Consider the following 17,203-nt stretch of genomic DNA (forward strand, 5'->3'; position numbering starts at 1 on the left):
TAAGAAACCAGTGGTGTGGGGCGCCTGGGTGGCTCAGTGGGTTAAATCCTCTGCCTTCAGCTCAGGTCATGATCTCAGGGTCCTGGGATCAAGCCCCACATCGGGCTCTCTGCTCAGCGGGGAGCCTGCTTCCTCCTCTCTCTCTGCCTGCCTCTCTACCAACTTGTGATCTCTGTCTGTCAAATAAATAAATAAATAAAATCTTAAAAAAAAAAAAAAAGAAACCAGTGGTGTTCCAGTAGCTTTCCCCTGCCAGAGAGCTAGGATAGGAAACTCCCACCGACTGTTATTCTTCCTTAGGCACAGGTACACGAGTGGTTTTGACTCTTGGGACCAATCACAGATGTGACCCACATTGACCTATTTTTACCCAAGTGAAATCTGCTTTAAAAAAAAAAAAACAACTAGACCATCTCAAAGGAGAATAGAAATCCAAAATGACACCATGTACCTTCTGAGAAAAGGGAAGTATGGCCGGTGTCTTCTTCCACAGGAATGGATTTACAGAATTTTATGGACCAATTATAGTTGAGAAGACTTCGTTTCTCTGAATCCCAGGAGATGGAAGATCCTGTCATTCCATCCTCAACTGCCCTCAGGAGGCCCCTATGTGTTTGTCCATTCATGCTTCCATTCAACCATCTGCTCAATCCTCCACCCTCCCACCTACGCACCCATCCATCCAAGGACCCAACCATTAATTCATCCACCCCTCCACCCTCCTGTCCAGTCATCATCTCCCCAGCTAGGCAGCCAGTCCTCTCTTCTTCCGTCCATCCATCCCTCCATCTGTCCATCCATCCATCCACCCCCCCATTCTTTCTGCTTTCAACATTTAGCAAGTATATATGCGCCAGCATCTGTACTACATGTTGAGATTATAAAAGGACACAAAGATAAAAAGAATAAAAGAATATAGTTACTCTCTGGGCCACAGAATAACAGGGAGAAACATATGTGTATAATCTGGAAAAAAATGTTCAAACAGCAGTCAGCAAAGGGGATACAAAGCTGAGGATGAGATGTCCTAGCTCAGCCTATGGTGGGGGAAAAAGCCATCCTGTAGGAAACATCTTATACATGAGAGCTGCATAAGAAGTGACATCTGTCAGGTGAAATCCAGGGGCCTGGCAGAGTAGACAAAGTGGTTTCTAACACACAGAGTTGCATATGCAAAGACCCTGCCCATATGGCCCTTGTCGTAGCATAATGCTGGTTTATGAGGGAGTATAAGGCCCTTGAGGTTTTGAGGAGACTTGCCTCTGCCTTGGTTGATCTTCCTGGATATTCAGATTCTTGCCTGGACTCCCTCTGCCTAAGGACTTGGATTTTCATTTGTGTTTGCATTCTGATGTTGGCTGAATCTTGGTCAATATTGTCTCAGTTCATTTGGCACCAGGGCTAAATGCCACAGTATTACTCAGAGCAATTAACCTTTAGTGTTCAGCCCAGCATATCCACTGTGCCCCTGTCCAACAAGAGACTGGGCTTTCTCCAGTTCATTTCTCCCAGCCTAAGGCTGCCCGTTGGTAGACATTCGGTGCCGAATTCTTTTGCCTGCGGACAAATGTTGTGATGGTTCTCTCAGACAACTGAAGTTAAACCAGTACAGGATCTGCTCTTCACATCTTCTTGGTGTCCCCAATGAGATCCATGGTCTACCCCCACTTGTTTTATGGTAAGGCTGAGAGTTGAAAACCAATACATGTCCTTCACTCTTTTGCAAAGGACTCAACTTTATAGCTTAGAGGTTCACGTCAATAAGTCTGCAGACAACTCAGACCTGTCACTCCCAAAATACGGTAGTGTCTGAAAATTGAGAAAAAGTGAGCTTGGGATTGCAAAGGCTGTGTGATCTTGGGCAAGTTACTTAACTTCTCTGGGCTTCAGTTTTCTCCACTCATAATAATGAGATGACACTAGTGCCTACCACGAAGTTTTTATGAGAACTAAAAAAGTTAGTATTTGTAGTGTTCAGAACAGTTCCTAGCATAGAGTAAACACTGTAATGTTTGTTAAATGCAATAAAAATAGGCACAGGGCATGAAGTAGAGGTTAAGAGCAAAGGTACAGAAGCTAGGTGGATTTGGGTTCTAATGTGAGCTCTGCCACTTCTTAGCTGGGCAAGTCACTGAATTTCTTTGGGACTTAGTTTATTCACTACCCAGAATTAGCATAAGAACACTTTCTTCCTCTTAGGACTATGTGGGATTGACGGGAGATAGTCTGCACAAAGCTCTTGGTAGAATCAACATAAAATAAATGGTGGTTGTTTTGTTCAGTGTTATTCTTACTCCTCAGCTGAAGTTCCAGATAAGTTGGCCAAATAGTTATTAGATCAGAAGCGCACCAGCAAAGCAAACTCCATGCCCTTGTAACTTTAACCCCCTGCCCTTCTTCATGTCCTTGAGTGTCCACCATGCAAGGACCTCTATAGGAGTTAGAGAGGACTTTGATTCATCTTGACCACAGTCCTGGGACACAAGTTATATTAGCCTCCTTTTAGAAATGTGGATTCTGAGTCTTGGTGACCAAGTATGAGTCATTGCACTTTCTTCTGCTTCAAATTCTTTATCTGTAAACTATGAAGAAAAAAGTAGCTACTCTGAAAGCCTGGGTGAAGACCAACTGAGATGGGCCAGAGGAACCCTGTGATGGTTGTACCTTACACATGGTAAGTGCTCCATGTCTGTAATGAGTAATTTACAGCAACTTTTACTTCTCTAATGATTCAGCCCACTTTTAACACTATTCTAAACTCCCAAGAGAGAAGAGGATTTTGAAGACCAGGGGCCACAGCTTCCTCTCCTTATCATGCTATCATGATGACACATTTATTGCTACCAATGTCCCAGGAATCATACTTTCTCTTGTCTAAGTTACAGTGTGTAAACTTTCACAAAAGTATACTGCCTTGTTTGAAAGCCAACTACAGCTGTTCACAGATAGTATGATATAAGGAGCTTCTCAAACAATCCCACCCCCTTGCCACCATGTTTGTTTTCTGAAGGGCAGTTCTGCATTCTTGATGACATCTCCTCTAAAAGGAAAGAATTTCAGTGACTGGATCTTCCGCCATTGGTTTTCTCCTCCTGTGACTATGGAATCATGGCAATGGCCAGAATCCAAGAGAACCATCCATCAGGGTCTCAGTGAGAGTCAAAAGGAAACAGACGGCACACTCAAATGAGAACAACTCAAGGAAGACTTGTCTCCCGAGAGACCGATTACCGAGTTGTGAGCATGGTTTGGCAGAGGACAAAGACAGCATAAAAACCCAAAGGGTAACATTGATGGACTCAGCAAGAAAGAGAATGGGTTAAAGCTGGTTACTTTAGGAGCAGTGACCTTCCATGGGAGGACACAGGGGTCACCTCACTCTCCTTTCTTCCTCTAATTTCCTGTCTGGTATCCTCATTGGCCAAACCCAACTGGAAGCCCAAGGGCACAGCACCACACCAACCGTGTGTTGATATATAGTCCATCAGCCTGGCCTTGGGAGGCAGAGAGCAGATTGAGAGGGGTCAGAAGGCCAAGCAGAAGAAATGCCCCTGGAGAGGCATGGCTAACGGGCCATGTGGATTTGAAGGCACTGGAGGAACTGGTCCTGTAGGACCAATGGCGTTGTTGACTCAGCATTGAGATCGTAACTCAAGGCACCGATGAAAGTTGGGCAAATCTTTGAAAACAAGAACATCATGCTGGCTTCCATCCCGAGAACTGCCCTGTCTTTCTTGGGGGAGTATATTGCAAAGCCCAGATAACAGAATGTTTGACTGAAGGAAAATGGATCTTATTATTCACCTATGGATTCACTTTCCATCCACATCCTCTGCCAACATGTGATTCTCTTGTTTGAGCACACACGGCTGGTAAGATGCTCTGAGAGTGCCTCCAGCAGTTGACAGCACATGGGGGCTGGCTCTGCTGTGCTCTGGGTAGCCTTTGTTCCCACCTGTTGGATTGTGTACTCCCCAAGAGCCAGTTCTGTTTGCGTTCATACCCGCTTATGCCGGTCGTACCTGTTAGTGGTCATTGAAATGAATAATAAAGAATTCAGGAAACTATAAGGATCAAAATAAAGGGAATTATTGATTCAATTAAAAATCAGTTTTTTTGCTGATAAGTTATAAGTTCCTGGTGGGTGGGTGGGGGGAACTCAGCAGAGGCCAGCTTTAAAAAAAAAAAAAAAGGACAATTGCTGTCAAACCAGCTATGTACACGGCAACAGTGGATGATGGGGGAAACCCTAAGAACCTAGAAAAACCTATTTATAAGTTATGGTTGTTAGGCACGTATTTTCCGCTCATCCCCAATTCAAGCCAATAGTCTGACGTTAGAGTTCTTGCCTTGAGGAATTCAAGAAGGACAGAAAGAAGCTTCTGCTGAAATCACTTCAGCTAAAGCCTTGGTAATTTCCTAGAATCTCCAACATCATTTTCCTCATCCCCCAACTTTTGTCATGCCCCTTCCTCTCTTGTACTTCAGAGATATCTGGAAAGCTTTCCTTCTTGGTTTTTTAACTTTACCAAGGATGGGACATGTTTGTGCTTTATAGCAAAATTCCCCAAGGGAGCGGAGAATGTTTCGAGTAAGAGCGTCCCTCCTCTCTGCTCTCATGGCATCTTCTTCCCTGTCTCTCCACTAGATGGCGAGCCCACAAGGACTGGACGTGAGTCTCAGGTGTCTTGGTTTCCTCACTGCCCAGCACCTTCTGGAACATTCTAAGTGCTCAATAAAGTCTTGTTGAATTATCTGAAAGGTTTTTGAAGAATATTGTCAGAGACACAAAGGGACCCAAAGACTTTATATTTGTAGGTAATATAATACTATGCAAACCCTTTAAACTTGAGGGAGCTTTGGGGCTTCAGCTTGCTAACAACGAGTCTATATAAGTAAATAAGCAAAGGCAGAAATGATCAAGACACTGTTAGGTCAAGGAATTTTGTCCCCTAAGTTTGTTCAGATTTTTCTTTCTAATGATATGTTTCTTCTCTTTGCCTGAAAGATTCATGTATCTGTAGGGAGTACACTTGGTCACGAGTAGTAGAATGCCCCCAAAGCAGTGGTTTGAGCCATAAATACACTTATTTATAACTTAACAAGTCCACGGAATTGCCACTCCAGGGATGATGATGTGGCTTAATAATGTCCTTAATAAGGAAAGTAAAACATATAGGCATGCCATTGAACTCTCCTCAGAACACTGACTTTTGTCCTTGGGTTCATTAGCTCATGGTTGTACTGACCTAAATATCATATTCTGATATTTAATACAGCATCATCTAAAGCAAGAAGGGGTGTCTTATCTTCTTTGTGTGGCTTTCTCTGATGGGACAAAAATCTTTCCAAGAACCCCCAAAGGAGTTTCCCTCTCCTCCTTGATCAGACCTCAGCCAAATGGGCCATCAGTCCACCTGCACACAAATCACTGGCAAAATGTAACACGTTGCCATGAGCTGCCATTGCCTTGAAGCAAGTGTGCCTCATCCCCAGGGCCAGATGCACCACCATCTGCAGTAATGAACCTGGTTCTCTTTGCAAAGAGGTGAGGAATGAACAGTTCCCGCTGCCAGTTTTTGTTCCCATGGTATATCTCAAATATTGAGGGGTTTACTTTTAAGGTAGGAGTTTTGAAATCACGAGAGGTCTCCCAAGAAATTAGCCCAACTATCTGTGCATTTGTGTCTCAAGATCAAAGAGAAAGATTTCTACACATTCAAAAAACAGCATTTAGGTTTGTCTGGGGCCATGGAGATGCAGAGAAGATCAGAAAAGGTCAGAGAAGGGAAGCGGGGGCTGGTGGTTGAGAAAGTGCAGGTGTTTCTACCCTGCTGCCCGATACCAAGAAAGAGACAACCCTTCTTTGGCGGGATTGCTGTTTCTGTGGGTGCCAGGGTCCAGCACCAGCCTTGCTCTCCTGTTTCTGTCTGGGGGCAACTTAGGTATGCCAGTGGAATCCAGCTTCTGGAGCGGAGGTTCTAAAAACAGCAATGAGAGTCTAGACCCCGAGCCTGTGGTCAGGGGGAAGACTTGCCAAAAGGAGCATCTTTGAGACCACTTGAAGCATCTGGGTTCCGCAGATGGAGGAAGAGCAGGTCAGGAACAGAAAACAGTGATTGTGACCTCAGAGTGAACATCTGGGGACACCGAAGCCCCAGTTTCCCACCCACAAAATAGTGGGTGTATCTACCTCATAAGTGTATCTACCTCATAAGTAAGAGTAAACAACACCATATGTTTGAGTGCTTAGCACAGTGCCTGGAACATAACGAAGTTCATAAATAGTAGCTATTATATTAGTATGATCATTTTCTAATATTGTATGATTTTTTTTTTTAAAGCAGAAATCCTATAACCAGGACTGAGATTGAATTTCTCGGTCATCAAGTTGGTGAAGATTTGCCGCTGGATTCATTTGAAAAAGAAAAAAAGAAGGGATGCAACATTTCTGGAATCTAAATGGGGGGGTGGGAGGGGGACAAATTTCCATTCCTTACATTAGGGAATTAACCAAGGGTTCAAGTCTCTTTGGAAACCATGCTCTTTTAGGAACGCTGACCTTCCAGTTCTACCACTCGTGGTACCACAGCCGAAGAGGTCCCACTTTCATCCCACTGTTTCTGTCATCTCTGCCCTGAATGAGGCACGTTGTACTTTTTTTTCTTTTTAAGATTTTATTTATTTATTTGACAGAGAGAGAAATCACAAGTAGGCAGAGAGGCAGTCAGAGAGAGAGGAAGGGAAGCAGGCTCCCTGCTGAGCAGAGAGCCCGATGCGGGGCTCGATCCCAGGACCCCGGGATCATGACATGAGCCGAAGGCAGAGGCTTAACCCACTGAGCCACCCAGGTACCCCAGGCACGTTGTACTTTAGAGAGCCTGTCTGTCAATCCATCCATCTGCCCACCCATCGACCTACCTAATTCATATAGTGCTCCATAAAACATTATCTCATTTAACTCTCACCAAAACCCTGGAGGTGAGAACAGGGGTTTTCAGACATTCCTGATGGTCACTTACAATCAAGACATACATTTTACGGGGCGCCTGGGTGGCACAGTTCATTGAGTGATGGATTCTTGGTTTCAGCTCAGGTCACGATCTCAAGGTCTTGAGATTAAGCTAGCCCCACCGCCATCGGGCTCCATGCCCAATGTGGAGTTGGCTTCAGACTCTCTCTCCCTTTGCCCCTCCCTGCTGCACTCTCTCTATTTCTCCCTAAGATAAATAAATAAATATTTTTTAAAAAGACATACATGTTTGATTAGGACCCTGTTCCTACACACCTGTTGCAGGTGCATACACACACACCTGAAAAAAAATGCTACTGGTTACTCTAAGTGATACATTTTATTTCAATTATATTCTACTGTATCCAATTCTTAAAAAAAAAAATGCTTGTGAGCCACAATGTTGATGTTGTGAGTAGTTTGAGCTCCTGTGCTCAGTTCACAGAACAGAAATGCAGGGAGAAGGGCAGGCAGTTTCCAGAAGAGGCCTGAAGACAAGCAGCCAATCAGTGTCGCGCTGGCGTTGGACCAAGTCCAGCTCGGAAAGCTGATGGCCACCAGGCAGCCCTGCAGCCTGGCACAGAGCATCTCTGTGAGGACAGCGCCAGCTCAGCTTGCTTCCTGAGGGGGAGCAGTCCTGTTGCTCCCACCTGTCGGCTGACTCCAGGGTTCCTGCGCACCGAGGTCACCGGGGCTGTCCTCCATGGGATGAAGTTTCCAAAGGTCCCAGGTGCACACGCGGAGAGGTACTTTGTATTATTTTAACACAACTCAGCTCATTCCGTGTCCATCCAGGAGGAGAATCCCTGGAGGAAAGAGCTGTGTCAGGCTCTCACCTCTTCCCACGTCGGTGGGGGCAGAGACGGCCGCCTTGCTAATGCGCTGGGGCATTTATAACCAGAGATCAAATAAAACGCACAAGCAGAAACACCAAGCGTATTATTAAAGCAAGCACGTGTGCCAAACGCAGTGTCCTTTCAATCGCAGCGCTGTTTCCCTCTTGCCCCAGCTGGCTCACAAGTATGTGGTCCCACCGCATAACCAGCTGTGGGGAGGACAAAAGGGAGTGAGCTTTTTGGATTTTGTCTGGAACCATTCACTTTCATTCAACCTTCCCTTAAGCAGAGAAGAACAGTACCTCCCATTGAATAGGATTTGTAGCTTGAATCGGAATCTGCTTTAATAATTCTGGCTTTTTCTGTTCGCATATAATTACTTAAACGCCCTGGGTCGTAAGGTCCTCCTCTGGGTTGGAAGCCTGCCTTATTTTCATATCTGTGGCATCAAAAGCCCAAAGAATACAGTCACGTTGAATTTTCTCCTCCTGAATAGATTGAAGACTTTCTGAATTCTAAGAGGCTTTTCCATGTGAACAATTTATTCTTGGAGCAGGAGAAATGTCCTTCCTGAATCATGGAGGAGACCGTCCTCACTGAAGCAGAGTCCAGCTCCTCTGACATTAAGAATTCGTGCTTTGGGGGTGCCTGGGTGGCTCAGTGGGTTAAAGCCTCTGCCTTCAGCTCAGATCATGATCTCAGGGTCCTGGGATCGAGCCCCACATCGGGCTCTCTGCTCAGTAGGGAGCCTGCTTCCTCCTCTCTCTGCCTGCCTCTCTGCCTACTTGTGATCTGTCAAATAAAAAAAAAAAAAAAAGAATTCATGCTTTGTTCCCTGATATGGAAAAAGTAGGCGTCTCTTTAATAGCATAAACTCCCAACCCACAGATTTCAAAAATAAATAAGAATGAAAATTTCCTACTAATCTCAAGACTTGAAAATGCCCATATTCCCACTAGTTGCACAAAAACTCCAGGGAATTCACAATAATGACCTTTTCATACCTCTGTGTGTCCAGCTGTTAAATGGGGGTAACACAGTTCCTTCTTCCAAAGAGAGACCTACGTTCTCGCAGACAATGATGACGTTCAGATGTACAGCTAGCCAGGAGATTCAGGGATCTTCATTTAAAAAAAAAAATACAGTGTAACACTTTGTAAGAGCTGTTGTTATAGTTCATTACAATAGCTGACATCGATGGGATCATTGCTAGGTGTGGGGCATCTTGTGGAATTCTGGCTTTGGTGATCTCACCTGATCCCAATAATAGCCATAGCAGATAGGAAGTGATATTAACCCCACTTCTCAGGTGCTAAAACTGGGATTTGGGGAGGTTAATGCCCCACCGAGTATGATAAGTCTTAATGAGTGTAATGTCCCACATCACACGACCTACAGATGTCATTGCCAAGACAGCAATGCAGGTGTGAGGACTACCAAGGACCCAGCTGCTTCTCCTCAAAACATGGTAGGTGGTCAGTAGTGGAGAACAAGATGCTTTTAGGCATTACACACATGAATCCTGTGTGTTTGAAATGAATAAATAAAACAAACGTATCAAGGAATGTCATACACATAATTGAGAAATATTATTACTTAGGACAAGGACACACAAACACAAAATGAATGGTTTACAGGGAAAATATTGAATAAATAATAATGTAGATAATGTAGATATTACATGTCAAAAATGTTAATAGCTTCTTGGAATGACTAGAAAATAATTTTTTAAAGATTTTATTTATTTATTTTGAGAGAGAGAGAGAGGGAGAGAACTTGAGCAGGGGCAGGGGCAGAGGGAGAGAAAATCTCAAGCAGACTCCATGCTGAGCTTGGAGCCCATCGTGGGGCTTGAACTCACGACTGTGAAATCATGACCTGAGCCAAAATCAAAAGTCGGATGCTTAACCAACTTAGCCACCCAAGTGCCCCTAGAGAATAATTTTTCAAATGGTGGAATAGAGAACGTAGTGGGCCCTTGACTCTATACTTTGAATGAGTTAAGTCATTATTTCTAGGATCATAGTATAATATGATCAGAACCCCTAATTGTCTGGGGGTGGGGGGCATATTCACAACAATGCTTTTCCCATGGGGCACAGCCCGGTGCTGGATACCTGGCAATCTACCCTCCGTAAATGGTGTTGAATGTGTGGTGTGGCTGAAGGAGCCCAGTGACCTGGCTGATCGGTCACCAAGTTGCTGTGTGACCTTAGGCAAGTCACTTCATCACTCTGTGCCACGTTTTTATTTTCTTTATAAAACTAAGGGGATAGAAAAGTTTGCATCTAAAGCACTTTCTAGCGCTAAGCTTCTGGGGGAGGCGAGTTAACTAGTCCGAAACACGTTTACTGGGCGGGCACTTCTTCCAACTATATTTTGTGAGGGAGCATAGCACGGACATTCAGAGCCGGGAACTCTGGGGGCAGTTGACCTGGTCTGAATTCCGTCTCCATCAATCTTTGCTGTATGACTTTAACTGAGTTCCTTAAATGCCCTGCACCTGGGTTTTCCACAGGACTCATGAGGGCAGTGGAGGTCAAACACAACAATTGCCAAAGTGCCAAAGCTGGGCCTATTGCAAACGTGAGCCAGTGTTAGCCAACAGTTTTACTACCATGTGCCAGACACAACTTAGGTGAGAATCGGAGGACTGTTTTTTAAATACATGAATCATATTTATTTCCTAAAGAAAGAAAGGCGAGGAAGGCGGGATTCGTGTCTAGTGTCATATTGCGTTGGCCCAGATGAATTTACAGAGCGATTTTCGCCCGAGACAGCCGGACCCCTCGTGCACTTCCTAGGATGACCAGCAGGCGGTGCGGTCGGATTACATTTTAGGCCGTCGTGGGCCTTGTCTTTTTTTTTTTTTTAATTTTTTTTTTTTTTTTTTTTTTTTTTATTTGACAGAGAGAGATCACAAGCAGACGGAGAGGCAGGCAGAGAGAGAGAGAGAGAGGGAAGCAGGCTTCTTGCTGAGCAGAGAGCCCGATGCGGGACTCGATCCCAGGACCCTGAGATCATGACCTGAGCCGAAGGCAGCAGCTTAACCCACTGAGCCACCCAGGCGCCCCAAGGGCCTTGTCTTTTTAAATGTCCAACACCCGAAATTATCTGCAGCTAGAATAAATAAAGGCTCTCTTGATCCCTTAATGCTATAAAAGAGCAAAGACAAAGTTCAGTGGCAGCACCGGTTCTCAAACGGCCAGCCTCACTGGCATCACCTGGGGGGACTCGGAGATGCAAATTCTCCAGCCTCCCCTCTCCCGGGGCTGAAGGAGCGACTCTGGGTCTGGACCCAGCTGTCCCCGTTTGCCTAAGCCCCGTGGGAGGCAAAGGCCCTTGGGTCGGAGAACCTACGCGCTAGAGCAGTGCTCCGCAGCAGCAGCCAGCCCTCAGTTTTGACTCCAAATGTAAGTAGGTAAAGAAGGGGCTTTGGGTGAGTCTGGGGGATCCCCAATTTTGACGACAATGTGGGGGATGTTAGAAATGCCATCTCTGGACGCTCCCAGACCCGCAGGACCAGAATTGGCATGTTAACCAGGTCCCAGATACTCTGTACAAGCTCTTTCTTTCTCTTTTCCTACTCCCCCCATCCTTCCTTTGGCTCTCCTCAATTCTCACTTTTTCAGCAACAGTCCTGCCTGTGAACCCAGGAGTGCAGGCTGCGCAGGGACCAGGACCGAAGGATGGAGGGAGGAAAGGCCTCTCCATCTCCTGCTCGGAAATACCTTGCCTGAGAATGGCACTTCTTCCTGAACCAACACTAGACAATTCCCCCAGCGAGGAGGGCTCTGCTGGGCATGAGCCACTGATACATAACTTGAAATTCTAGATTGTCCCGGCAACGCTGGGTCGTGACCGCAAACTGCCTGCTTGAGTGAAGGTGGATGAAGGAAGGAAAGAGGGGAGGATGGAGACCTCTGGATGGGTTTCTGGCTGGTGCCCCGATGCCACTCTCTCTCTGGAGCTTCCAGACGGGGATGCTTCTGCCCAGAGGGGTCTTCTGGACTCCGGGCATCCATAGCAATTCAAGGGGTTGAGAAAGAACCACAGACTCGGAGCCACAGAGCCATTACCTTCCCGTGGCCAAAGGGATCAGGAAGGTATCATAGAATTGAGGAGAGTCAGGTAGGGGAGCCCTCTCGAGAGGAGGAAAGTCCATATCCCACCTGAGGTTCCACTCAAAGAAGGCGTCAGGGGAGTTGCCCCCCACCCCCCGCCCCATCACTGTCTCTCTGCCTCCACCCTGCTGCTGGGATCCCCCAGTGGCTGAAATTAGTCCGGGAAGATGGGAACCTTGAAGACCTTCCTGGTAGTCCTTTATTGGTCTGTGGGGGATGTTTTAGAGCACAGTGTTGATCCGGGGGCTGAATGGAAGCCATCCAGCTCACCGGTCCAGGGATGGGCAGATAACCCAGTCTGGCCAACGAGATATATGGGAAAATCTGCTGGGTGCTTCTGGGAAAGACCTTTTTTCTTGACTGCTATGGGAAGAAGGCTCCTCCCCTTCCTTCCTGCTGGGGAGGTTGTACTCCTTGGACTTCTGCAGCCATTTTGAGACTCTGAGGCGATACCAGGAGAGAGACTGCAGCAGGTGAGGTCAGCACGGTAGGGAGCAGATGAGGTCGATGAGGCAGGCTCTTGCTTTCATCCACAAGGGACCAATCTCTCCCAACTCTGTTTGCCTGTCCCTGTCTGCCCCTCATGTTAGCACTTAGGATGCTGAATCCAATACACACCTGTCTTCCTCTCTTGATTGTGAATTTTCTCACAATTATGGAGAGATCTATGTAAAAACCTTGAATTATAATAATTTTTTTTTTTTTGGTGGCAGATCGTGTTTCTTTTATGGTGCCTTCTTTCTGGGCCTGAACCACACGGGTTACGAGTTAATGGGGTTCTGCTGTATTGCTTCCTGCTCCCCTTATCGTCATAGATTGTAGGAACTCGATCCATAGTTGACTTTCTCTGATGCTGATCGTGCCACACGGTCAAAGAATTTATGCTTTGTGTCATGGGTTCTGGGCCCAAATCCTTGCTCACTGGCTGTGAGCTTAGGTATCCTATTTGACTTCTCTGAGCAAAATAAGGATAGTAATATGCACCCCAGAGCTATAATACAGCCTCGCCCCAAAACCCACTGATGTCCCCCTATACATATTTCCCTTTTCCTCTATGTCATTCCTTTCTCATGGAAGATACAACAAAGCCCCAAGGCAGACCTTGGGGAGGAGCCAACTGATGAAATGAAAAGACCCAAAGTGAGGCAGGCCTCTCCCGAGGACGCAGAAGTGATGTACGAGGTTGGATTTGTGCCAAGCTCCCAGCTGAGCGATCTGAGAGCAAACGAGGCTAGTCCAACATCGTGGCATTCGTCACTTGGATAAACTTAAAAGATGAGAGCGAGCAGATTTTTTCAAAATTCTGGGCAGGCGACTCACAGAGAAACAGGACCAGCACCTGACAACCGCTGAGCTCTCCTCCAATCTACCTTTGGATGGTAGTTGATGGCCCGTTTTCCTTCTGCGGGTGCAGCACTCCTAGTTCAGCTAGGATTTCCTGATAATGTATGTTCTCCCATTAGAGCGTGGTATTCCCTGGGAGTTTTTGAGCAATAATGTTTCTCACGTCAGTGGAGTCACCGAGGGCAGAGGTGGTGGAATGTCCCGGCCCAAAGCTTGTCTCTATTGACAGAGATGGGGAAACCTCCCCGTTGTCAGCACACACACACGGGGGACCAGGGGCATCTATGGGGCCTGCAAGCAACATGTGGAAAATACAATAAGGTGAGAATCACCGGGTATGTAAGAGGAGAACAGCTACCACTTCTTGAAGGCCAAGTACACGCCAAGTGTTCTGCGAGGTGCTCCTCTTACAGATGTGGAAACTGAGTCTCAAAGAGGCACCTGAAGTTACCCAAGGGCACATCCCTAGAACATGGATGTGGGTCAGGACCACCCCAGGATGTGAGTCTAGACCTAACACCAAACTCAAGGTGCTTCCATGACGTGAAACGAAGGTGTGGCCGAGAGGATGACATTAACACAGCTCAGACAGCCCCTGTCACACTGGAAAAGTAGAATCTAGAGCTGGAACCGGGTGGCACCTTTTCTTTTTCTGAAACCATGGAACTTACTTACTCTCTCTGGGCCTTTAGCTCACATATGAATTTAGATGATGTTCTCTTTGCTTGACAGAGCAGCTAACAGCCAACTGTAAAGTGCTTTGCCTTTTCTAGAGTACGTTGCCAGCCTTCCTATCCATCACTAATGAGCAGGCTCCGTTGGCTTCCCACCATCCATAGAAGCAGCAGGGCTTTCAACGAGGCAAATGCCAGCTCCACTAGTTTTCTCATTAAACCTCAACCACCTATAAAATGGTGACAGTAAGGTCTAGGTTATGAGAATGAAATGATTTAAGTCATTTAATTCAGGGCTTATAGGTACTTAGTAGGTGACTATAATGTCATCATTAATGGGGAAGAGGAGACACAAAGCAATTGTCTCCAGTCACGGATGCTGAGTTCTGTAAGAAAATGTGACCTGTTTTCTCTGAGCAGTGGGATGAGGCGGGGTACAGAGGTAGATCTTCTTTTCCAGAAAGGGGAATGTGTGGGATGATGGAGAAGGCACTAAACTTGTATCAGAGAACCCCAGCTGCCATCTGCCCCCTTGCCTCGGGGCCTCACGGTTCTCATGGCATAAAGTCGGTTTCTTTAGATCGAGGACCTCTAAGGGGAATGAAGTCTGGGGTATTGGTTCCCAGGGATGGGCACAGGGGTCCTAATAATTACACAGGCTGTGATCCAATTATTCAGGGAAATAAGGTGCTAAGCAAATTAAACAGATGTTTAAGTTATGATTATGGGACTTATCAGAGCCTTTAAGGTGCCTGTGATGTGGCAGATCTCCAAGACGGTGTGTGGTAGATGGTTTCCCAAACTAAATTGAAAGACACTTTGGAATCACTTCACTCAATCATCTATGAAACGCGTCTAGACCTGAAATTCTGTGATTTGAATATTTGGGCCATGTAGAATGGCTAGGGTTTTGTTTGTTTGCTTGGTTTGTTTTTTTGTGGGTTTTTTGTTTCTTTGATAAAGAGAGCAAGAGTGAATAGGGAGGGGGAGAGGGAGAATCTCAGGCAGGTTCCACGCTCAGGGCGAAGTGGCCGGGCTCCATCCCACAACCCTGAGATCACGACCTGAGCTGAAATCGCCCAATCAACAGAACCACCCAGACATCCCGAATGGCTGGTTCTTCAGAGGACAGCAACAAAACGTTTCTTCTTAGGACTTAAGGTTATTGATAAGGCAAAACCTCTTTCTCTTTTATCTCCGGAGACAGATACAATCGTTTGATACTTTCCCCCTCATTTAAACTGGAGAGACACTTCAATTGCATCGCTGGCTCCTACAGATTTTAAAGGACTGAACCTCGTGTTAGAGTCAAGGGCAAAGTGATACTGGTATTCTGAGTATCGAGGAAGAGGATGGCGAGCCAGCCCCAACATGATTCGGGCACGCAGATGAAGAGGTATCAAGACGTCAAGCTGTCAGAGCTATCTGAATCAGAACAGGACAGCTATGACAACAAACATCTCTCATTTTAGCTTTTCCTTTTAATAGTGTCCTGATTTATCATATTCTTAAATGATAGAACTGCTACGCAGAAAAGTCGTGATCATCACTAGCTGCTAAGTGACTACCATGTGCTTGGGATGAGCCTGTCTGTTCTCATCCCAGCAATAGCTCTGTCCTTATGAGACAGGTCCTTTTACTTTCCCCCTTTCTGCCGGTGAGGAAATGGAGACAGACTAAGTAAGCCAAATTTCCAAAAGCACGCATCCTGTTAGGGGGACGGTCCAAATTCTGAGCTCACCAATTCTTAGCCATGTGGCCTCGGGCAAATTGCCCATCTGCTTTAAGCTCTGTTGGCACCTTTGCAACACTGGAATCATAATAGTATCTAAATATCAGGGTGATTGCAGAAAGTTTCTGACACACACTCAATACTCAATAAATGTTAGCATTTATTTTTAAATCATCGTCATTATTACTATATTGACATGTGTTACAATGCCGTAATTCTGTCTCAGGGGTAAGTGCTTTTTATATAAAATGCAAACATAAAAGGTGTACGTGGCATAAGGGATAAAAGCTATGCTCTTTAAAGTCGTAAGTTTATGCAGTTTCTTCCCCAGTGTATTAAAGTTGTTCATAAAGAGTCTTATGGGGGCTAACAACTTGGAACAAAAGCATATGGAAATATACAAGTGTGGGAACCGGCGGGGACCACAATGTGCAGCAACCACTTTAGAAAGTCAATGTGGCCAGATCTAATAAAAATAAGGCTGTATATCCGCATGACCCAGAAATCCCAGAGGAGCCTGGAGGAGTCCCCCTCCCCTGCTCCTCCCACCATGCACAAGGAGACACGGATGGGAACGTCGACAACAGGGAGATGTGAAATAATAAAATATGGAAACACACAGAAGGTCCAGTGACAAGGTGACGGGCCATGGAATATTACAGTGAAGTTAAAATCAATGAATTGGGGGCACCTGGGTGGCTCAGTGGGTTAAGCCGCTGCCTTCGGCTCAGGTCATGATCTCAGGGTCCTGGGATCGAGCCCCGCATCGGGCTCTCTGCTCAGCAGGGAGCCTGCTTCCTCCTCTCTCTCTACCTGCCTCTCTGCCTGCTTGTGATCTCTCTCTGACAAATAAATAAATAAAATCTTTAAAAAAAAATAAAAATAAAAATAAAATCAATGAATTGGAAATGTAAGTATCAGCAAGGTATGCTCTTAAAACCATAATGTTGGATGAAAAGCAAATTACAGAAAGGCACGTGCCTCACGAGACCTGCAGATAATACCATCTATTTATTATGAATATGTTCCTAAGTAACAACCATATGAAATGTGCTTGGAAATGATGAACGCCAAATTCAGGAATTCAAGTAGCAGTTATTTCTGGGAGAGAAGAGATATGGCTGGAGTTGCTGGAAGGAAATCAGCGCAGTCCAACCGGACGTTTTTTTCCGGGTCTGTTTTGTAGTTGCAATGTCTTTAGCACCTTACGCTTTGATGTCCATTTTTTTTGGAAAAGCATTTTCTTCCCGCTCCGAGCCTTCTCTACAAAGGCTTTGGGTTTAGGGGTTTCCGGTACCAAGGGTTAGGACTTGTTTTCCGCAGTGTTCTGATGAGAAGTCGTAAGCACACGCGGGGTGGGGGTTGAGTTAATTATTTAGAGCGGCTCCCGCTGGGTGGGTGTGAGCTGCTATGTGAGCTGTGCTGGCACCTGCTGCCTCCAGCTACGGCGGCCGCAGAGGGGAGAACAAAGGCCAGGTCCA

The sequence above is a fragment of the Lutra lutra genome, chromosome 9 (genome assembly GCF_902655055.1).
Source record: "Lutra lutra chromosome 9, mLutLut1.2, whole genome shotgun sequence".
Taxonomy (NCBI): Eukaryota; Metazoa; Chordata; class Mammalia; order Carnivora; family Mustelidae; genus Lutra; species Lutra lutra.